The sequence below is a fragment of the Typopeltis vanoorti genome, chromosome 25, assembly GCF_054136105.1.
Source record: "Typopeltis vanoorti isolate ZY-2024b chromosome 25, IOZ_Tvanoo_1.0, whole genome shotgun sequence".
Lineage (NCBI taxonomy): Eukaryota > Metazoa > Arthropoda > Arachnida > Uropygi > Thelyphonidae > Typopeltis > Typopeltis vanoorti.
This window is the reverse complement of record NC_143573.1, coordinates 50158397-50183444: the sequence shown is the minus strand read 5'-3', so window position 1 is coordinate 50183444 and position 25048 is coordinate 50158397. Positions and strand designations below refer to the sequence as shown.

The 25048-nt window shown below is 33.3% G+C and overlaps 1 protein-coding gene and 1 long non-coding RNA gene across 3 annotated transcripts in view; one reads left to right on the top strand and one right to left on the bottom strand.

The window, feature by feature from the left end:
• The window catches only part of LOC150092736 (uncharacterized), a 109019-nt gene that overhangs the window by 17501 nt on the left and 66470 nt on the right, over positions 1-25048 (bottom strand). For both annotated transcript variants that reach the window (XM_090414402.1, XM_090414403.1), the window contains exon 3: positions 20358-20402. The gene's annotated coding sequence lies outside the window, so the exon portion shown is untranslated. The remainder of the gene's footprint in view (positions 1-20357; positions 20403-25048) is intronic.
• LOC150092737 (uncharacterized) overlaps positions 1-25048 on the top strand; it is a 109858-nt gene that overhangs the window by 26178 nt on the left and 58632 nt on the right. The window contains exon 2 of the long non-coding RNA XR_016550504.1: positions 529-614. This is a non-coding gene — a long non-coding RNA (uncharacterized LOC150092737). The remainder of the gene's footprint in view (positions 1-528; positions 615-25048) is intronic.

Sequence of the window (25048 nt, the reverse complement as noted above, 5' to 3'; positions counted from 1 at the left end):
AATGCATATTATTACAAGTTGAAATAGAACTATCGATGAATACGTTGGAAGATATCCAAGATTCTGTTACTTAAGATCTAGCGGGGTTTTTTGATAAATTTGTCCCTTCAAGAATATTTTAATCAATTTTAAAGATTAATAAGACTACTTTTAAATATTTTCAAAAATTTCAAAAAATCTAATGTTTGATTTTTATTTGCTACTAAGTTAAAGCACCCAAGAAGACTACTTTCGTTGACATATACCGAAAGCCCGTTGTGTTGAAGATAGATTTATTCCACCGTTTCCATATGCCATAATATGGAAAAAGTATATGTGACGTGTCACATATACTGCCACTGTCGCATATTGACAATTTTGATCAAAGATGTTAATACGCATAATTTATGCTCAACTTTAGTTAGTTATTCATTTATGTGTATATTAAAATGTATAATATTTGTCATAACAAATTGAAATATGAAACTATAAATAAATGAATATTAACCTTTCAGAAATACTTAAAGACTGAATTTTTTTTATCAACAGTTACTGCTTATGAAGTGGGTTGAAAAAAGTTTCCAGACTGATTGCTGGATAAGACTACTACACTGAGCACAAAGCTCCTTTGTTAGGTAAGTAAAGTTTTCTGTTTCAAATGGGCTATAGAAACCGTCACAATGCTAACACCTGCTTTCAGAGAAGAAGCAATAAGCAGAACTTACATGTTAGATTGGATTTACAAGGCAAATGTGTAAAGACATCTGTTGATTTTGTGTATGCGTGTATGAAATTGTACATTTACAAATTTATTTGGAAGAATCCAACTATATACTTTGTGATGTCTGGAAGAAGATGTGCAGTGAAAACGGCCTGAGAGATAGCATACTAAGATTGATTTCTCCACTACCAGCACCATCCCATGACAACATTCCCGCTCATTCTGCTTTATTTCCGTATAAATTTATGGACTAAACTGCAAACCGGTTGTTCAACACTCTTCTTATTTTTCTAGATTTGGAATCCTGCAATTTGTATTAAATTTGGAAACTAAAAACATCATCACGATCCCCTCCCCTCCCAGAATAAAAAACATGTTCCCCGAGTTCAAAACACGATTTCAGCAAATGTGTTCAATCAACAATTCAACAATGACCCTGTGTCTGTGTCGCTTGTATGAAGACGCAAGGGAACTACTTCAAAGGATAGACAGAATGGAACAGCAAGCAAGCAAATACAGTTGTGTTATCGGAGAGAGAGAGAAAGAGAGAGAGAGAGAGAGAGAGAGAGAGAGAGAGAGAGAGAGAGAGAGAGAGAGAGAGAGAGAGAGAAGAATACAACTGGGAAAAATTTGATCGCATACTGTACATATACCACCAACATCAACAACAATAACAATAATTTTAACTTTTACTCAATTCGAAAGAAATTTTTTCTCCATTCACTTAAGTGATTTGGCAAAGTATAATTTTTTCCCCTTGCCTTAAGACTGTGCACATTATAAATTATTTTGCAGGACGATGTTGCTCTTCTACTATTTCGCACTTTGGGGAGTCTTCTAATAACTGATGAAAGAGGGACATTCAAGAGTCAAGATCTACCCAGATGTGTTATCGTTACAAAAGCTCTATTCATCGGATATATTCATTTTAATTCATTTTAATTAGCGTTCCACAGATCTTGACTTATTTTAAGGTAAATTAATCAAAATGAGGTATCTCTCGTTTTTAAATGTAGGGCTATAGGTAAATCTTAATGTCAACATCGTTTAATAGCAACCTGACTTAACATTTCAGGATAACCGCCTATCACGTTGAGATGAGTGGTTTCCAACAAGGATTACCTCTAACAACTCATTCATGGTTATAAATTATTATCCGGTACTTTACCAAGTGTTTACAGTTTTGCAGAGAAATGCAGGTTAAGTTGCAGATAAATTTATTGTCATCAAAATCAAAGTAGATTTATTTGAAATAAATTTCAGGTGAGAAATTTTTTTTTTAAATTTCAGTAACCTCAGCTGCAGGAATATTTTAGTTAGTCATTGAACTCCCCGCCAATAGGAGAATTGTAAATTGCATTAATCCAACTGGAATAGTTAAATGTTTACGCAATTTTAAAGAATGATCTGCATATCTTGATTCGTACATCAGTATAACAGGCAAGAACGAGCAAGGGCAACCAAAATGCTACCATCTTAAGCAATTTGTTCATTTTGTACATTTAATATGGCCATAATTGTATATAAGTGGCAGATTTCTCTTTCGTGATTAGAGACAAACATTTTTATTTTTACATGGATTTCTAGACATTTTAAAGTAATTTTCAACAATTATTCTAAATGCATAACACGGTTAGACACACTAGCTACATTCTCAATGAATATCGTGGTATATTGTGCTTCATATTTATACATTGCATCAGTCAACCAATCTAAGATTAAGGTAGTATATTTTGCAAAATTCCATTTTCATTAATCAATTGAGCTCTAATATATACATAAGGGTCTCACTATTTCATTCTGTATTGAATTCCCTTTGGCTTGAAGGATCTGTGTTCGAATCCTGTGTTTTTTTTTTCCTCCTGAAAATTCTGGTTTATCATTTCGCAATCACTCAAACCGGCATGCAAACAGGAACACATGCAATTTTTACACATAAATATATATTTAGGCATAAGACTAACACTTATCCTAAAATTATGGTTACGAAAGCTGAGTTCTTGGTTTTATATATATATATATATATATATATATATATATATATATAAATTATTATTTCTAGAGATATTTCTAGAGATCTGAAAAGAATGAAATTGACCAATTTCTATCTCTAAGCAATAATTTTTCTCAGAATCAAATATGTGTATTTAAATATATTTAAATATATTTAAATACACATATTTAAATCAGAATCAATGTTAATAAAACGGAATTTGCATTTAATAGATATCTTTATATAATTCCAGAAAATGAAAAGTAGATTAAAGAATCGAACGACTCCTCGTTCAAGAAAGTGACTAGTTAATAGAACTTTCTTATTGTGGAGTATTAAAAATGAGAAAGAAAATTTGCGTAACCTTTAAAAAAAAGTGAGTCAGTGAGGAAATTAACTGGGCTACATCGGATGGAACAAAATTATGTTCAAAGAAATAAGCTAAACTTTTACATTACAGTTCTGTACTATCGTATTAAGTTGCGTTACTGTATTGAGAAAGGCATTCATGAACGAATGTAGTTAACTTTTTTTAGTATATTTATTTTTCAAAGATAAATTTGCATCCATAATCTAAACTCTAAACTATCTTGCATTTTTTTTTGATATGATGTTATAGAATTAAAAAAAAAAAAAAAGAGACCCATAATACTTGCTTTGGCTCATTTTAAAACAGTCATTATTTAAACAAGACAAGACTAGAAAAGACGATTTTGTAATGAGACGAAAAACATGTGACAAGGTACATGAAACAAGATTTTAAGCTTCTAGAATTTTGACGCAGGAAGTGCAAACAGCTCACAAACCTTTCGAAATTTAACTAAGATCCTTATTAATTGAAGTTTCGATCTGTTCTAAAAATGCACAGTTATCTTTAATTTATTTTATAATGTTGTTTCATATTATTAAAATTCAGGCCTATTGTTCATTTTTATCCCAAAATTCTGTGCCATCGTATGCAACATATTTGACCATATTTTGCATAATAAGATGTGATTACCGACTGGTGTGTGATTCCATGGGAACAATTAGGTTCACGGAACTACAATTTATAATTAAGTGAAAAAAAAAAAAACGGGAGATGTTCGTCATCAGATCATATCTCACCAAAATGGGAAACATTATTAGATGAATTTTTTTTTCGCGTGGCGTCATTATAGTAGGACTCGTGCGCTAATGAGCGACTGAGCAGTTTTCTAGTGCTATGTAATCATGCAATATTACACAAGCGTTGTACGCTGAACTGTATTAGTAGAAATGCCATCACAAACCTCATTTAATGATGCCTGTGCTTAGTAAGGTCGGATATAGTAAAAAAAAAAAGAGAAAAAGAAAGCTCTTATTTATCTAATTATAAGTATCTGGAAGACACTTTAGCGGATTCTTTTGCATAAGCCCACAGTACATACAGTTGTATGTATAGGAGAAGTCTGCTCTATTTTTGTGTATGAATCTGATATCTGTGTGTTCATTTATTCATTTTTATGTACTTGCAGTCATTAATTACTATTATTATTTCTTATTGGCATTAATATAAAGACATAAATAAGCGATACGTTCTGTGTTTTGATGTAAACATTTAATGTTTAAGGAGCATTTATTGTTTACAACTATTTAATCCTGCATAAAATCCCAATCCTTTAGCAGTACCGCTCTCCTTTCAGTGATTCACTCCATTCCTTAACACGCAGAGACTCAGTTTCTGTAGAGGTTTTTGCATAATTTTAAGGGTATTTCTGAACTTCCAATTTCGAAATCATCACCGAATTCTTTTCTTACTTTTCATTGATATTGTTTTCTTTACAAATACCTTCATAAATCAGTATGCTTCTCCCAAAATACAACCTCCGATTGTTTGTCATATGTCCATAGAGAACGATTTTCCATATATTTTCTCTTGAACCTTCAACTCATCCACGCTAATATTCTGTTCCGGTGAAAACCATTTGCACTTAACCGTCCCATCGATGTTTGCTTTGTGATGATGACGTTCAAATGATCGGTGGAAGAATCGCTAAGAAAAAAGGTGTTGAGATGATATAAGGAACAAACTAAGATGATGACAAGTTATAAAGTGAATAATGAAGTGTATAGGACAGATTTTTTTAACTACTTAGAAATTTACGCACATATGATACAAACAATCGTAGGTTGTATTTTGGGAGAAGCATACTGATTTATGAAGGTATTTGTAAAGAAAACAATATCAATGAAAAGTAAGAAAAGAATTCGGTGATGATTTCGAAATTGGAAGTTCAGAAATACCCTTAGAATTATGCAAAAACCTCTACAGAAACTGAGTCTCTGAGTGATAAGGAATGAAGTGAATCACTGAAAGGGGGAGGGAGTTACTGCTAAAGGATAGATTTGGGATTTTATACAGTAAATAGTTGTAAACGTTAAATGCTCCTTAAACACAAAAATAAGACCTCCGTCAAAAGAAGAGAAAAACGTATTTTTTTCCGATGATGAGGTGGCAATAGAAGATACATTTATGACGTAAAAGCTGGAGGATATTGTTTTGATAAAAACATAAAGCTAACTTTGTAACGATCTACATTATTATAATTGAGATATTCTTTTTTTTTTCGATAAAGAAAATAGGAGAATGAGTTTTAATAACAGTCAAATTAACTAAATTATTTCCTGCCCCCCCTTTCGTGTAGTATACTAAAATAGTAATTAAAGAGATAGTGATAGATATCGTTAAGGAATTGCACATTTTGGGAAACGAACAGGATTGCTAATTGTATTGTGAGTCAATGAAAGAATGAAAAGAAAAGCTATCGTCCACCATCACACGGTGTAAGCATCTAAAGAGAAAAGCTGGGTTATAAAGAACCAAAATGCAGCCATTACTATAACATGCAATGACTGAACGGTTGTTCTTTTATTTAAACAAAATTTCTTCGCATTACATGTGCCTAATATTTCTATTAGCCCAATTTTCACATTTCTTGGAAATTTTAATGAATAAATTTAATTTTCTTAATTTTAACTTTATTTTCTGAAGTTGTATTTTTTTATTTGACAATAATAAAATATTGATTTATTCAAAGGTTTTTCTTGTGGATCAAGAAAATTAAGTATATCCCATTTTCTAATGATTTATGTAATAGGAAATAGAGCTTTAGTATTTCAAGTACGTCATGTATCCCAATTTTAAATGAATTTAAAAAATTCCATTTATTGTGTGAAAAGGATTGATTTTTTTTAAAAAAATACCATAAAATCGGATAAGTAGGACGAGGAAGCATATTTTAAGAAGACATTTCAGTTACTATTGAGGCGCAAAATTTCGTTCAAATGAAATAAATTAAAAAAAAAAAACATGTAGGCATGCAAGAAATTAACATAAGCTGGGTTGGAAGACCCTCATAAGATCATTAAGCACGGCAGAGTTAAATTTTGCTGCTAATTACAGAACGTTCCTGCATAACAACCGTTGATATCATACACGCTCCATGCGTTTGATGTACGCGTTCTTCTGAATTTGTAAAAAAAAGTACATTTGTATTCGGTTCATTCCTTCACGAACAGTTAAGTTGTTTTGTATCTCTTTTATACACCCCTGACGAAGCCAGACGGCTAAGTTGGCGAAACTTGTGGTGTTTTTTACTTAGTATCAATTATTAAAATCCTTCGGTCAATATACAACCACGTTTATGTTAATTTCTTGCATTCATTAGATGATCGAAAATAATATACAGTCGTTATGAACATGTAGGCATATTTGCAACATTACACATTAAAATCATTCTGTATCTAAACAACCAAGTAATCTGGAGTAGTGAAGTGGTACGTCAGGTACCTCAGACAATTAAAATTTATTAATTTTAATTGTCTGAGGTTATTAGATATTAATTGTCTGAGATTTATTAACAGATTATTAAAATCCTTCGGTCAATATACAACCACGTTTATGTTAATTTCTTGCATTCATTAGATGGTCGAAAATAATATAGAGTCGTTATGAACATGTAGGCATATTTGCAACATTACACATTAAAATCATTCTGTATCTAAACAACCAAGTAATCTGGAGTAGTGAAGTGGTACGTCAGGTACCTCAGACAAATAATTAACAAAATACTGTAAAAAATACAAATATTTTCTACTTGAACTACTTTTTTTAGAATATATTGTTCGGTTCTCAATATGGACATCACCAAAATCAATGCAATGCTGATAAATTATTATACGTTTCAAGATAACCAATTTTGGCATTAAGGCGCGCTACTATCCGGTTTATTTTACTTAGTAGGCATTTTTAAACCACAGTTTTAAAATACAACAGTTGCGAGTTAGGGGGCAACGTTGATGATGTCGACCTTCCTGTTAATTACTGTTCAAAGGGAAGAAATGATTTTCTTCTAGTGATCGCAAATCCCGATTGTGTGAACTACCAAATGTTTTATGCACACTTTATTCATATGTTATAAAAACTTTACTATGGCTTTATAGTTATCGCTCTATCATTTTGCTGCTACTTAATGTCCATCTAACTCGACTCCGGAGAGTTGGGTCCTAACTGTTCCTCCTTTATCAGACAGCTTGAAAAAAGCAAACCTTATTAAACTATCTCCCTTCACAATATAAAAAACGTAGTGTCCACGCGAACAGCGGAAGGTCTTTCACAAAGAAAGATGACGTCTGAGGAGTTCAGCAAGTACCACACGGAAAGTAGCTGACAGCTTAGCAAACAAAATCCCTCGGCTCAATTATATCCCGGTCAAGTTTTTCTACAAGGTGCTAAAGGATACACACACACACACACACTCGTGTCCTTACGTTGAGGTGACCGGTTTATCGCTCCTTCTATCTCTCCATTCATACGTCATTTTCTTCCTGCAGCCAAACCTTTTCCATGACACTCACCCTTTGGACCGCAGCCATTGAAAGCGTGGCGTGGCGCGTGCGCTCAACCTAACAGGTACACATGACGCTTTTTTTCAAGATTACCTTTCCCTTCGCTCCCGCATGGGGAATGAACATCAACCCTTTCCTGCCTTCGCTTTGCTGGACAGTTTTTTCGCGCGTTGACTCTGGTAAAATAAGGCTACGGAAAGCTTTAAGCATCATCGAAACTACATAGAGGCTTTAGGCAAGGTTGCTGGTAGTTAGAGCTGTATAAGAGAAAATATAGACTTCGTGTGTTTTTAATTTGGAGAAAAAAAAATAAAGGAGGGGATGAATTATAGCACATATTTCCATGCAATAACCCAGATAGTAAGCCAAAATGAGTAAAAAAATTTTATAACCATCTACTATAAATGGATTATATTGTATTGTATAACTCATGAGACGATAAATTCTTTTATTTCATATCACACATATAATAAGAAATGTGCAAACTTTCCGAAAATGAAATTATTACAAAAAATCACTTACAATAAAAAATGATTGCATTAACAGTGGCAAAAAAAATGTCACTCCATAGTGACAAGGAGTAGTGTACAATATAAATTCCATGTTGATAATAAAATATGAAATGGTTTATAAATATATTTACCATAAAACTATAAAAGAGTTAATAATAATTGTCGCTTAATAAATCAATGCTAAACGTATCTATAAAAATATAAAGAAGTATTTAAGAAAACAACTAAGTAAATGATCGCAGGCAATCATAAAAAGTATATTTTTATAGCATTATTTTATAGTGACATGGTTCATTATCATAACACTTAAACCTGGAACCGTTTCTGGATTCTGCACTGCAATCATATAATTTCGTTTTACATAATTTTAAAGCATTAAAGAAGTCCGATTGAAACAACCGGCACATTTTAATAGGGATCTTAAATACCAAATTTCATTAAATTGCACCCAATGAGATAAAGTTCTCAATTCACAATGCAGTTGATATTTTCAATATTTCTGCCTATTTTCATTGTCTTTGTCTTTTTAATACTGACCTTCATACCATATCTATTACAACAGTTATTCAATTTAGTCAGGGAATCTGGCAGACTATGCGGATTTATTTAGAAGTATAACATCGTTCGCATAAAGCAAAGAGCTGAGATTAACACCTCCAATTCTGATATCAGGTTTAATACCACTTTCCTTCATAATGTGATCTATATAGATAACTAATAACACAGGGGGATAATGTACATTCTTGTCTGACACCAGATTTAACATTAAACGATCTTCATGTACCTCCTTCAATTCTAACTGCTGACTTACAACTCAAATAAAGACTAAGTATTGCTTGATATAATGCCCCACTGACACCATATAACTGTAGCGTATTGAATAGCTTCTCTCTTGGCACCTTGTCATATGCCTTTTCCAAATCGACAAAACTTAAATACAGATCTTTGTTATATTCCCATGCTTTCTCGACTATTTGTCGTAAAGTGAAGATCTGATCCTGACAGCCTCTATTTGGCCTGAATCCAGCTTGTTCTTCACCAAGCTTTTCTTCCACAATTCTTCTCAACCGTTTCTCAAGTATACTTGCATGAATCTTGCCAGGAACACTCAGTAGGGAAATACCTCTGTAATTCTCACATTCAGTTTTATTTCCCTTTTTATATATGGGTACTATGAAAGCTCTACTCCAGTCATCTCTAATTCGTCCCTCTATCCAGGCCTTCTGAACTATGCAGTGCAGCCACTGTAAGACTTTTATACCACCATACTTCAGCATTTCTAGTCGAATATCATCTACTCCTGCTACCTTTCCACATTTCAAGCCTTTGATGGCTTTTTCTACTTCAAGTATAGATATGTATTCCTGACTGCATGTCTGGTCAGTGTTTTTTACCACTGTGCTATCATCACTGCTTGTTTCATTTAGCAGTTTTTCAAAGTAATTACTCCATACTTCAAGGATATCTTTTTCTCCCGTTTCATGTCACCTTTATCATCTCTAACTCCTTTTACAGCACTCTTTCCTCCATTCCTAAGCTTCTTCAACAACCTCCAGAATATCTTGCCACCGTCTTGATATTTATTTTCTATGTTCTTGCCAAACTCCTCCCATGACGTTTGTTTAGTCAGTTATACACAATGTTTAGCTTTCTTACATTTGTCTCTCTATTCTCTAGGAGCACAAGCTTACTTATTCCCCAGGAACTTTCAATATGCTTTCTTCTTTTCCTTCACTGATTCTTTAACTTCCTATGTCCACTATGGAGTTCTGATTTTTCTATCCTTGCAGACAACCTCACCACATGCCTCTCTGGCTGAATCAATCAGTGTTTTCTTCATGGCTTGCCACCTCCAAGGTTTGGTTCCTCCTCTCAAACTCTTTCATTTTTTCTTGAATAATATTTGTGTATTTTAGTTTACAGTTCACATCTCTCCGTGAAATGTAAACTTAAAAAAAAAGTGATGTTTTCCCACTGGTGCAGGACACCAGCGTGTACACAGGATTTGAAATTGGAAGTGATCACCATTTAGTCTCGAGCAGGATAAAAGTGAATTTCATATTGAAAAGAATAACATGTAAGAAAGTTTTAAAGAGCATAAAAGTTGAGCAGCTCTCAACTTTTATGCTCTTTAAAACTTTCTTACATGTTATTCTTTTCAATATGAAATTCACTTTTATCCTGCTCGAGACTAAATGGTGATCACTTCCAATTTCAAATCCTGTGTACACGCTGGTGTCCTGCACCAGTGGGAAAACATCACTATCAACAATAACAGTCAATGATACTTTTCTTATTCCTAGCCTCTTCTCTCCATGTGAATTCGTGCACATTTTTATGTTGGAACATGGTGTTAGTAATAACCAGTCCATGTCCTAAGCAGAAATCCAACAGGTTTTTGCCATTATTATTAGCTTTTCTTTTCTCCTAATTTTCCCAAAATATTTTTCTGTCTGACAATCATTTCCTGCTCTGCTATTTAGATCCCCGAAAAGGATCAACTTTTCCTTTTTCATTGTGTCAGTTGCTTTCTCTAAAGCCTCAAAAACATTCCTCCACTTCTAACTTAGTAAAACCTTCTGTGGTATCATAGGCACAAATAAGTCTCATTGTCCTGTTCCCCCCATTCTCATATTTGTCCACACCCCTCTATTTGAGACTGCCTGCCATTCAAGAAGATTAGTCTCGTATTTAGTGTTGAATACTATGGCTACTCCTTCTTTTCCTTGATTGTCATTGTCCGAATATAACATTTTGTATTTATTGCTCAGAAGGATCTCACCAGTTTTTGTCTTTTTTTTGCTTCAGTCACCCATATTATGTCGATCTGATACTTATCCAATTCCTCAGCTAGCTCCACTTCTTTGCCATTCAGGCTTCTTATATTGATAGTACCAACCTTGAACTCTGGTGACGTTGAGTTGGGGAAAGTTTTAGGATTTGTTCCAGTAGCTGACTTTTCGCTGTTTGCCCTGGTTCCCTGGCGAAAACAACGGGGGCCTTGTTTAACCGGGCGACGCCCCAGCCGACACGAAATTCTGTCATGTTGTACCATCATTTGAAATTTTGGTTTAAGCCAATAAGAATACAATTTGGTCGGCTAAATCCCAGATTGCCAGCCATCCTCGTCCGTTCAGCATCCACCTAACATGGTGCACCACGAGAAGTTGAGGATTGGACATTAGGTCAGAAGTTTAGGGGCGGCTCGTGCATAGGCACTGCGGAACTGCAGCACCACCAATTTTTCTCGATATATCCTAATAAATATATTTATTAATTTATTTATATTTGCTTGCAATATTTAATTTTATCATCAACAATCCTATAAAATTCGCTTATTTTGTATAAAAAATAATAAAAATCCATCTTGTAGCACTTAGGAGGGCGAAGGACGCTAGCAGCACTGTGTTTACCACAGTATCATATTGCTATGCGCACAAGCATATGCACATCATAGTGAGATACGAGCTATTAGCGTAATGCGCACTGTCCGTTGCGCAGTTCCACTGTTGTTTATATGCAGTTTGCGCCAGTAGTAGAGTGTTCTTAGTGCTTATCGTGTTTACTCCGTCTCTTTAAATATTCGGACATTACAATTAAAGGATTTAATTGTAATGTCCAAAAATTGTAAATCCGTTCCTTTAATTACAATTAAAGGAATGGGTTTTATTTTTAAGTAATTTTGAATTATACTAAACTGTATAATTTTATCGATAATAAACAATATTTTTTCATGAAACAAAACAAGAAGAATATATTTTATTTTTAAGCAATTTTGAATTATACTAAACTGTATACTTTTATCGATAATAAACAATATTTTTTCATGTTTAGTTTTTTTTTTAATTTTTACCATAATTTTGATATTTTATCCAAACATATACACACTGTACTTACAGTGTATATGTATATTTCGAAAGTTACAGCACCCAGACGATTTTAAGCCAAGAGCCGCTACTGGTCAGAAGCCCTGGTCGGTTCTCCGCATTCCTATGAAGGCTATGGGAGGGCTCCTCTCAGTTATATAGCTTTGACCCTTAAGCACCCACAAATGTTAACCAAGATCTCAAATATCAAATTTCATTAAATTCCACCTATCTAATGCGAATTTATTAATATCAGCTAGAATCGTTTTGCCAATAAAGTCACTAAAAAGGATCCCATTGCAATAAAAATTGGTTACATGAATTATTGTTGTGTACATTTTAAATATAAAATTTGATTAAATTCCATAATTTCAACAAGTTTTGTTTCTTTGTGCTTCTAGATGGTCCAAATGAAAAAATAATATAAATAAATAAATGAAATGGTGTGGCAGAATTTTGTACGGATGAAAAATAACGAAATTGAATAAAATACGTCCATCCAGAGTTGTGCATAATTTATACCCTGATGGACAGACAATATGCATCTAACAGACACTTACACATTTTGCGAAACCTATGGAAGTTGTCTCAAGGAGGAATATGGCGTGACACAATTAACATGCTATACCCGGAATTTCAGGCATCGCTGAATTAGAATCATGGTCTAAGAATATTTAGTTGAACTAGTTGGAGATTGCTGATCTTTCCTTCTGAGATCACATTAAATCGCAGTAACCTGAATAATTGCGCATAGTCATTAATAACAGCAATATCTTCTTGCGCTATTAAATTGCCATTTTTAAATTGAGAAAGTTGTGAGGGGAGAAGGAATTCCGGAATTGATTGACTTTGGTATCTCCTCAGCTAATTTTTTGCATGTTTGGTTGAAATTTTATTTACTCTCAGAGTAAAATACATTTTTTGAATAAATAGTTTTGAATATTTGATATCTTTCCCCCTTCCTCTTCAAATTAAGACAGCTTAGTTTCTGTTGAGTTTTATGAAGACATGAATACTGCCATTTCAGAATAATAACTTTCAACTGTATAATATAATCAATATGTTTATATGAAGAAATGTAATCGTAGGATTCCTAAAGAAAATAAAAAAACGATTCCGGAAACCTCAGAAAACGAATCAAAAATGAAATTGTTCATTACCATGGGGAATGAGGATTCCCCATGGTAATGAACAATTTCATTTTTTCATTTTCATTATTTTATTTTTATGTCTCCATATTCTGTACGCTATTATTTAACTTAACTCTCTTTGAATTCATCTGGATTGCAACTATGTTAACCAACTTCATTGGACAATTTATTACAGCTACTCACAACTCTCTCGTTGAAATTATATTTAAAATAAACAGTAAACTTCGTACTGCTTTCACGATTTTAAATAATCGCCCTTTCGTAAGCATGTTTTCCGTAATTTTTTTTTTCCAGCGATAAAAAAATTTCTGCTTAATATTGTTCAGTTTAGTAAGTAACTTTACATTTGAACCATACACACGCAATTGTTTTATTTCAATAATTACAGCGACAAACCTTGAACTATTCAACTCAAGTAATATCTTCAGTTATATGCTGTTTGGGACTAGTAATGCCACTAGAAATTTTGGCTTATCCATATCTTCTTGGATAAGCAGAAGGGCATCATTTCCGCTAGCTGCTTGACCAGTTTTAGCGTCTGCAAACTCAAATAGCAACCTTGTAACATCAGCAGCGACATCATTAATGAAAAGTAAGAATAATAATGGTCCTGCATTATGGGGAACACTGCTAGTTACTTTACTCATTCCAAATCCTAATAATTCAGCGCACCTCTTTGCTCTTTACCTTGGTTGACCAGTCCTTTATTTAACGTATACCTTCACTTGCTTTCCAAAGTTCTGTATTATAATAACAGATATTTATTGTGGAAAGATATCATGCTTTGCCAAGATCTGAAGAGCCGTGTAGGCCCAGTCGGTAATCATAATGGTCTTTGATTGAAAAAGAACTGGGGTCGAAATCTCGTCTAAGATAAGAAAACTCTTTTTAATGCTTTCGAGCTGAAAGTGAAAACTCTTCCATTTCCGTATGAGACCGTATCCGGTCTCATACGGAAATGGAAGAGTTTTTAGTCCCAAAACTCGGATTTTTCGTAAAACAGGGACAAACCTGCCAGCAGACCACATGCCTAATACACCGGTCTCATAGCTTTCGTTGCATCTGTAGTATTTCAAAACAACCCAAAGCCGAAATCTAAATATACGAAATCAAAACAAACAGCTCCTTGCAGCTAACTCTTCAGTCGCGCCCTAGTAAGAACTAAGTAGGCTCGTAACACGATCTATATTTTATAAACTCATATTGGAATTCCTGTAAAAGATCTTTCCATTCAATTGTTACTATAAATCCTATCTAAATACTTTCATTAAGTTTTCTTGATAAAAAGTTCGGCTTCTTGATATCAAGTTGCTGCACTAGTCTCTAATCTCTTGTCATTCAAATGTCATTTTCCAGCCTGTTGGTATAACTCTCTGGTTCCACGAGGACTTAATGATCACGACTAAAAGTTTACAGATAATTTCTATAAATCACCTATAAACTTTGCATATAATTGCTTTATATGAAAGATGTCGATCAAGTTTTCACTTTTGCCGTTGGGCCTTTCTTGAACAGCCAAGTAGTCATGTTATGTCATTATAAATAGTTTTTTTTTAAATATCGTTTTTTTCATAAAATTCTAAATATTTTAGATAGAACAAGTAAATACCTTCAGATACTTGGGATGTGATTTATCATCCCAAGATAGTTCGTATGATTTATCATGCGAAGAAGAAAAGACACCAAAATACCAAACTTTGTCAAAGTAAATGGCATAATAAATAATATATTTAAGTCATCGCTTGTAGAAAAACACACTAGAATCAGACTATATAAGGTCTTGTCAAAACCAACTCTACTATACGAAAGCGAAACAAGGACCATAAAAAGGAAAGATGAAAAACGAATTCAAACAGCAGAAATGAAGTTTCTCAGAAAAACAGCTGGATATACCCAAGTGGGACCATAAAACAAATGAAGAACTTTTACAATCCCTGAATATAAAACCAATTAATTACTACATAAGACAGTATAAACAAAAATGGATAGAACATTTAAATCGAATGGACAAAAGCAGACTACTAAAAATATTATACAGATACAAAATAAGTGGAAAAAGAAGAATCGGAAGACCAAGAAAGAGATGGCATGAGATCGGAACAGGCCACGTGGCCTAAAATCCATGTTAGGAAGAAGAAGTTCATAAAAGGAATTTAAGGGTTTTTAAGATCAAAAATATCTAAATATTTTACGAAAAAATTGTCAATATCTTTTTCTTTTTTTGTTTCATTTATTATGGCACGTTTTATGTGCCATACCTTAAACAAAAATTTTTCAATTGTTGAATTTATTCTGTTATTCAAATTATCATTCAATTATTCAATTTAAGCTATCCATAGTAACTCTTCTCAATGTACTTTTTAAGTAAACTTAAAACTATTTTTTCCACGAAATTCTAAATATTTTAGATGTATAAAAATTTGATTTTTAAAATCACAAATATCTAAATATTTTAAAAATATGGTAATAAATTTTACGTTCTTTTTATTTATTATGTTTTATGTGAAATGTATTTTTACCAGTCTGTAGACTAATGCAGGAAAAAAAGCATCGATTAAAAAACAGCAGAGAAGGAAAAATCAGAAATTTGAAGAAAAAAAAAGCAGCAAGGAAGGAAAACCAACAACATAACCCCCCCACACACACACACACATCCCCCACACAAACGGAATGCTGACTTAAGCACTTTTCGTAGCATAAGCCAAAAAAACGCAATAGCGTGGATTTTGACACCCAGGAGAGGTGTTAAAGTGCGGAGTCGAAAATGACCTTCATGTTTCCATAACTAAATACGGCAGCTATTTAATGTGGCCTATGCATTTGGTCCAGGTCTGTATAATGGAAAGATAAATAAATCGCCGACCTGGTTGGCCGAGTGGTAAGCGTACCCACTTTCCAACCAACAGGTTACTGATTCGAATTCCACCGTGTGCATGGATGTTTGCGAATGTCTTGAGGTGGGAGATGATATATATATATAATAAAAAATAGAAAGAATCCTTAGTCCACCCACGGCATGAATGTACTATGGTTTCATAAAAAAAAAACTTCGTGGGTGGGAGCCACATAAAAAAGTTAATTTATAAAGGAATCAATCTGTAATATTCAAGATGCAGGCTTACACGAGTTATAACTAGCATCTTCATCCCCCTAGGTCTGTTATTTATTAATAATGGATGTGTTGGTGAATAGTTACAAAATGTTTTTAAAGCCTTTCCATTCTGGGAAAGTTATTGTCAAGTGACCACTTAAAATAAAAATCTTCACTCAATATAGTTCACTTCTGGAGAAACTTAAATCTCTACCTTATATCTGACTTTTCAGTTTCCAGACAATTACCAGTATTACCACTGCATGGTCGTTCTATGCCCACCGGGCTAAAACGGAAGAATCTAAAGCTGATTACATTTATTAGCTAATTTAATATTTGATAATAAATAAATTAAAAAATATTTTGAATTGGATATTCAAACTATTTTTGTACCATTAACTGATGTGTTGAAAATAGCAATAATCTACAACAGCCAGAAACCTCTTCGTGGTTTTGCCTTCCTAAATATTCGAATCATTTGTTTAGTACTATGTGCTAAGATTAAGACAATAACGTGAGATTTTTCCTGGCAATTTGCCTATTCTTCAATGTGTAAAAGTACAGTTAGTCCTCAGCTTAAGGTTGGGTTTCGTTCCCAAGATTCCATCATAGGTTGAAAGGGTCGTAAGTTGGAAATCACTATATGAAACCACAAGAATATGTTAACAATTAACATGCATAAGTGCTAACATATGTTCGTCAGTTTGTAATATTTTTAACAAATTATACTCTTTATTTATAATGAAATAATACAATTTACAAATTATAGCACAAAATTAGTGTGCACAGTACTATACTATAATAAATAATGAAACTTGAGTGTACAGTGCTTCCCTGTACTTAAAATAATCAGCTGGAAACATATGGAGCAGGAGAAATTTTTTATAACTGCTGCTTTATTACCTGGACGTTTCATCGGATGAGGCTGGGTCATTAACAACAAATTCTTCAAATTCAAGTACTGCAAAAGTGTTCTGGCAATATTTCGTCAATGTATAGTGTGGCCATAAAATAATTTTCCCTCTTTGGAAGCATCTGTAGCTAAAACCAATAAACGGAATGAGACCAAATTTTATATTTAGACTTTTGAAGGATTGGGGAGATGATTTCAGCGAAAAAAAAATTTAGTATAAAAAATCTCCGACAGGGGAAATTTTGGCGCTGGAGGAGCCGAAAACAAGCGGATAATTACATTAAAGGCAGATAAAATGGAATAATAACATTTCGACGGTGTAAGCCACAGCCGCGTCACTCATTCCAGCTGACAATGATAATAAAAATAATAATAAATAAACTAAAACAACAACTTGCGAGAGAACACAGAAATTAATGTAGTGATTGAACTCACAGGAAATTAGGTTTTATTCATCAGAATCAAGGTCCCCTGGACCACATACACGATTTTCAATGTGCTGACCTTTCTTGCACTGCTTTCCTTCCTCTGCCAGGTCTAACTCCTAGTGATCCAGTTTCTTCAAACTTCTTAATCATAGCTCTCAGTGCTACAGCTGACATAGGACCTGTACGCAGGTTATGACGCCTTCTAAATTCCCGAACGGCCACTACGGCATTGCACTGTTTAAGGTAAAACAACTCAACAAGTAAAGCATGCTGAGGCAAGGTAGGATGCATATTGAGCACAATTCGTAAGTCATTCGAATAACTGCCTGAACGTTTCCCAATCCCTTTTTAAGTGGAATTGGTGGCGCTGCTGCCACGTACGCACAGTAAAATTTGCATAATCCTTTTTACCTGCGTTTACTACAAATATTTGACTGCTTTCGGCACCTCCAGCACCAAAATCCCCCTATCGGTGACTTTTGGTACTAAATCTTTTTTTCGCGGAAATCATCTCCCCATGCCTTCAAAGGTCTCAATATAAAATTTGGTCTCATTCCGTTTATTGGCTTTAGCTACAGATGCCTCCAAAGAGGGAAAGTTATTTTATGGCCACCCTGTATAATCTGATTGTTTAGGCTCGTCTGCAGGAATGATGAGGTGACTACAGGAGTGGGCTTTAAAAATAAGTACATTACGTCCAACTTTGTACGGTATACCTTTTTTTATATATATAAATTTATTTGTAGCAAGCAGCTGCAGCTTACATCATACTGACTACTTTGCTCAATCTGTCCATTTTGAGGTCTGTTTCCTCAAACAACAATCCAGTTTTTTAGTGTAAACTTTTTTTTTTGGGGGGGGGGAGATAACGTCTTTCTCTTCCTCTTGCTCTTCTGCAACTTTCTGCGCACTTCCACAGCTTCCACTATCTACTCTGTTTCTTCATTGTCAACCTTCAGTTCTTTAGTTAACAGCACTACCTTGTCACCAATCTCGTGTAAGGCCTTGTCTTTTCTAATCCTGTGAATGTATTAACATATATTTTCATTGGCTTATTCCAAATACCGTTCATACACTTTTCTATTACCTCTCTGCATATTGCATCTACACAAACTATACACGATGCAAGATATTCTATTACTTTCAAAAGTTTGAAGGTTTTCCTCACTTTCAGTAGCAAAGCCTGAGTAAAAGTATTTTTCTTAAAAAGTTCCTTGAAGGAAATAACACTCTGGTCCATGAATTACAGATGTGAGGTGATATTCGCTGAACATCTTGATGGAATGGACTGGCTGTAGTAGAGAAGACATTCATGATAGAGTATCATGCTGTTTCTTTGACATGATGCTCCATACTACAATATGCATGCCAAATTCTGTTTCATCTTCTCTTCCCTTTAATTTTTGCCGCTAATCTAAAGTTATTCCATTTTTTTAGGTGAACCTCCACCCATGAAAAGTTGTGAACCTGTCGTACCGTGGGTGTGCAATTAGAGTCAAAATGGTCCAGGGAACTCTGCTCAGGAGAAACAAGCATGATCTTTTACAATTGTCTTCAGGCTTCCGATAAGCAGGGTTGTTGTCTCGCACGTGGAGAAAATCGTTTGCCACCTAAAGGCCATGATACATAATTATATATGTCACAGTAGATTTCGAGCACAGAGTCTGCTGGTTAGAGAATGGAGATGCTAATCTATTCGACCATCAAAAGCTACTTTCACTATGATTATAATCTTTCTCTTTTCTTTTGGTTCATCTGCCACTGAAACTTTAACCTGTTGATGATTTCTGATTCAACATTCTACGACCACTTAAAATAAAAATCGGTTCCAAAAATATTCCCATCTCAGTCATGATTATTAAATTTTGATTTTCATTCTAATCTCGTTCTTAAATCTTAATTCTAATACATCCAGAAACGTAGCATATTAGTGCTATTTTTTTAAACATTGCATCATATTCCATCTGCATCATATATGTGGACGGATATTGAACTGAACCAGATCAAATCATAAGATGTAAATGGGTAGATATCATATTAATTGAATTTTATAACGAAAATCCAGTTAATTTGACATAATGTCCCCTCCCTCCATATGTTATTATTTCTCCTTCATTTTTTGATAATCTCACAAAGTCATGCTACACTAGAAATCGGGATTTCCAGTGTAACACTGAATTTCTATTGAAATTATCGAGATTTTTTTCCCTAGGCTTAAATTAATTTCTAGAAGTAGACTCAGCCATGGATGCAACACCTTACTCTCAAAATTAAGATACGGAAGAGGAATTATTATATAAAATATAAATAAATAATATGGGAAAAGTAATAATAAACGGAAAGGGAGTTTGTTATTATTACGAAGGAAAAAGTACTTTTTTAGATATGTCTCTAGCATGATCAATTCAACGTATAATTTCACAAATACGAAAGATATATCTGGATGAAATTAGATTTATTTTGATATAAATGTAGCATAATATATCTTTATTTCCTTTCAGACAGTTATACCGCTTTCGCTATTTAGGTAATTGTGTATCTCTTCTTCAAGTAAATAAACATTAAACAGGATAGCAAGCATCGTGAAATATACATCGGTTCTTTCATAAGAAGAACGGTATATGTTTAGACGAAAGACCCTACACAAATATTTTAATTTAAAATATTTGTTATGCTTTTATCATATATGCATAGGTCGTTTTATAAAATAGATTTGAACAATACTTAATATTAGTTAAGCCTTTTTAGGCATCAATCAAATATGAAGTTGATAAACAGTGAAAAATAAAATATGGAACTTTAATTTATTATTCAAATCAACGAACGTAACTTACTCCTGCCTCCGTCTTCCACTTGGTCTTTACCACGACATCTGCTTCCTGCAAGAAAATATGAATATTGAGAAATAAATAATGCATAATGATTTACTCTTTTTGTGCTCAAGTATCAAGTATAATATGTGAGATCGTAATTCATTTCTTTTCCACTTTCAGTAGAATTCAGTGTTGCAAAATAAAGGAAGGGATTGAATTAATTTAAATTTGATTTATTCAGTTTAAAGGATTCCCCCAAAACTTTGAGAAATACATTCATATATTCACGAAAATACTACAGAACTGTGAAACTCTGGTGTTACTGTTGTTATATTGCCTGCATTGTATGGGGGTAGTGCAGAGAAGCTACCTTCGTGTCGAATACTTCCCCCTCCCCTATACTGTCACGTTCATGCCACAGATGATATTTATTAAGCATGTGTGTGTGTGTGTGAGAGAGAGAGAGAGAGAAACCGTTTGTTTAATTTAAATATTTTGAATTGATTTAAAGAATTATCTTAATATACGCTAATTTATAATACTTAAAAAAATAAGCATCGCATAACAAAACAAAGGGGGGGGGTGTTCAGAAAGCCTACAAAACATAAATGAAGCTTTTCTATCTAAAACTTACAGCAAAAAAAAAAAGAAGGTCACATGCATTTTATTCAGTTAGATTTCCAAATGACTATTTCATCTTGAATAAAGAAGAATGATTCCAGATCAGTTTTGTAATAAGAAAAAAATCACAATTTTCTCCATCGCTAATCAAATTTGATGCTATAACCAAAGAAAACAGAAAATTACAGAAAACTAGCATAACCTATAATATATAAAGAATATGTTCGAGGTAAATACGAAATTAAATTAGACCATGAAGTCTTAAAGGTCGTAAAATCTTTGAGGTATATAAAGCATATGCCATAGAGATGGAAGAGTCAGTTTGTCTTCTGCAACTGTTTGGTGGGTTTGTTCAGATCATTGGAAGAAATACCAAGATCAAATACAAAGTTTGTCACTTGACATTTGTGGAGCATCTCACAACCAATATTATTTTGAAAAAATACGTGAAAGGTTAAATTGTTGAAATTATGCTTATTAGTCGAACACTTTCACAATTCCTAGAGCGCTGTTACATGTAATGTTTTTTTCAGGAAGTTCAGAATTCAGAGATGTTAAATCATTTCATGTGTAAAATCCTGACATTTTTATATTAGCTAACAATATTTTAAGGATATATTTCATGATACATCAGTATAAAAAACAATATTAATATAATTTATAAGAGATTAAGTTGTTTATGATCATTTCTTCCACAAAAGGTTGGCAACTCAGAGAGTATATTTAGTGCTGTGGGTTGGCTAAGGATTAGATAATCCAAAATCCTACTTTAAAGAGAATAAACATGGAATTTTTTCTAGCCTGTTTAAGCTTTCATAAGCAGGAATAATGGTCTCACATCGGGTGAAAATCATCTAGTACCTAGACTTTTTTTAAAAAACATCTATTCAGCAATAAGATTCGAACTCATAGCCAGTATGTTGAAAAGAAGCGCTGTCAATTCAGGGAACCTTCATAGTACCAGATTTTTAGGTCTTCTCTACTAAGCTATTCATAAGTAGAAGGTTTGAAGTTCTCCTTTCGAGTGGCCAAACACTTACAGTTTAGAAATAGTTAGTATTTCTAAACTATCAGTGTTTGGCCTAAAATGCAGTTAATATTACGTTAATATATAACTTTGTAGCATCGTTTTTCTAAAAACTAGGTTTATTCACATATTCTTGCGTCAAACATGTGACGATCAGATTATCAATAGTAAAAAAAATCATCATCATCATTCATCATCATTATCATCCGAGAATAAATTATATAACATCAACCTTCCTATCTTTGCCAATGCTCTCATCTTTTTTGTATCTCTCACCTATGAAAGGTTATACACATATAATATATTAGCATCGTGGGTGAGCTAAGGATTTTTTTTAAATAATTTTTTTTTATTTATTTAAAAAGCTCTTTTTATTTTTTTAATTTTTATTTTTTTATTTTTATTTTTGCAAAATCAGGAAATCCTACGCCATTACCAGACATGGGACTTTTTCAAGCCACTTCTACTAAGTGGGTCTTACACCGTGATGAAATTCGTGTATGAAACACTTAATATTTGTTTCTTCATAATATTTCAATCGACGTATGGAGCATCTTTTTACTTACTGAACTTTATGTAACCATCTCGAAGAAACTGGATTGCCATCGGTATGACTATCTTTTACACAAGATTAAAAGACAACCGACTATCAATCACAAAAATAAATATTCTCTAGTGTCCAAAATGCAAAAAGAAGTTTAGCTGTAATAAAATGTAATTAAAATTATAAGTAATTTTAGTATATTTTAAACTCTATGTTTCCTTTTATAATCACTTATAAAAACAATTCATTAAATCTTATGAATATGTGTAATTTTGTTACATTTTCCCCTTTTAAACACTTTCTTACTTTTTCTATTTCAGCGTAAAGGAAATAGAAAATTTTTAATTTTTTTTTCTTTTATACACAGCACTCTTTTTAAAATGAATGCGTTATGATTCTAAAAGAAGGCTAGAGCAGTACGTGAAGCTATCACATAAAGTTACACTTGGCAAGTGTCTAAATTGTAGATTGTGTACAGTTTTTTGCTTGTTTGATATCTTCAAATGACTATTATTATTGACTATCCCAAACATATAATTTGTGCTTGTGAACGTTGTTAAAGTATTCAGAGTTGATAATAGGGTATCAGTTGGTAATATTATACACAGTCGGCCTTCGTTATGACTAAAAGGTTTGTCATAATTTGATGCTCAATCCACTATCGTTTCTATAATAAATTTACCGGTTCAGATACACTTCTATAGCACTGGCAATCAATACTTGTGGGATAAAGTTACCAACAATAGAAATCGATACTACAAAAACTTGTTCTTATTTTATGTAAGGGAAAACTTTGTTAAAAATATTTTTAACTGCAACTACGAAAACATTCTTGCATAGACAAGGTTAAGACTGCAACAGATTGCAAGTGAAATACACACACAGACACATACTAACAAAAAAAAAGTCAGGAGGGGGGGGGGGGGAACGGAATAGGTGCAATGAGAACAAAGCACAAGCGTGTCCGAAAACTTCCCTGAAAGTTTGCGTTATTCTATTTTTCGACTACGGCTGGCTGCACGAGGGACTTAGGACAGGAAGCGGCCAACGTCCGTTTCCAACTGGCGGTACATGACCACAACAACCCCGCCTCCACTAGACTGGTTTTTCTCTGATCCTCCAAACTATCAATTTTCCCAATGTCATCAACTGTTCACCAGTACTAACCACTACCAGTGTGTCTCTGTGTGTGTGTGTGTGTGTGTGTGTGTGTGTGTGTGTGTGTGTCGTGAGGACGGGTCAACTGGCCAACAGAGAAGTCTATTTGTCACAACAGGAAGACAACATCTGTTTATTTGTGATAAGCATGACACGCTCTCTTTGTTACTTTAAAAAAAAGCATTCTAAATAAGAAGGCTTCGCTTAGTAGCAGCTCTTAAAGCGAGACTAGTGAAGGTTTATTGTGTTTTTTTCTGATAAGGTACGGAGGTGTCAGCAGCGCGAATACTGATAAGTATATAGTATCAAAACAAACAAAACATCATTGGATCTAATTACAAAGCTGTCCTGTTTGGTTTGGCATAGTCATGATCACTGCTACCACTATACCAAACTTTATCCTTAAAATTTTAGTGAAAGACATCAGTGAAGTGTGACACCTGGATTAAAAATGTCTTGTTTTTATATCTTTTACTTTTGTGGGGATAAGTGTAATTTACAGGGTGATTTCAAATAAAAGTGTCTGCTTCATTGTGGTTATAAAAAAAAAAAACTATGATACGAAATGAAAATTTAACACAAATTTAGTTTAGATTTACTATATACTTGCTAAATATATATATATATATATATATATATATATATATATATATATGCTATATATATTTACTGTATATTTGCTAAACAGTTTTGCTATATTTAGCGATGAATTGCAGCTATTTCATTTTAACTACTGCCAAAACTTGTAACAGCTGCAATTCAGCTAATGAAAATCATGCTTTCTTCATAAGATAATGATTTTGGTGACTGTATGGTATACAGTATTGTTCGTCAATTAAATATTTCAATTTATTGACAATGTAGTTCGGTGACTCAGTGCAGTGTATTGTCAGATAATACACAGCACTCTGTTGAATAAGGCTAATTTAACAACACAATATTGCAGTTTTCATGCAAAATGACGTGAAGAAAAGAATAATTGGTTCAGCCACTTTATGCTTGCTACGGGAAAAATTCCACTATGTATTCCACTGTCACTTCTGTCGAACACTATATGTTCATCAGAAGGTGAACATATGGGATTAATGTACTGACGAGATGGGCACGAAATCCAAAATAATCCTCTGATTCAGTTTCAGATTCAAATAAGCTTGTAGCTTATTTGGATTTGAGACTATGACCATATTTGAGATCATGACCATATTATTGAATTAATAACTAGCTGACCTTTTCTACAGGGCAAATTGAGAGAGAGCTAATAAAGTTCGAACAATAACACAGCAAACTTAAACTAAAGGAATACCTCATTATTTTCAAAGATTTTGGCCCTTCGAAAGCGGAACATATAGTCGTGTGAGTGGA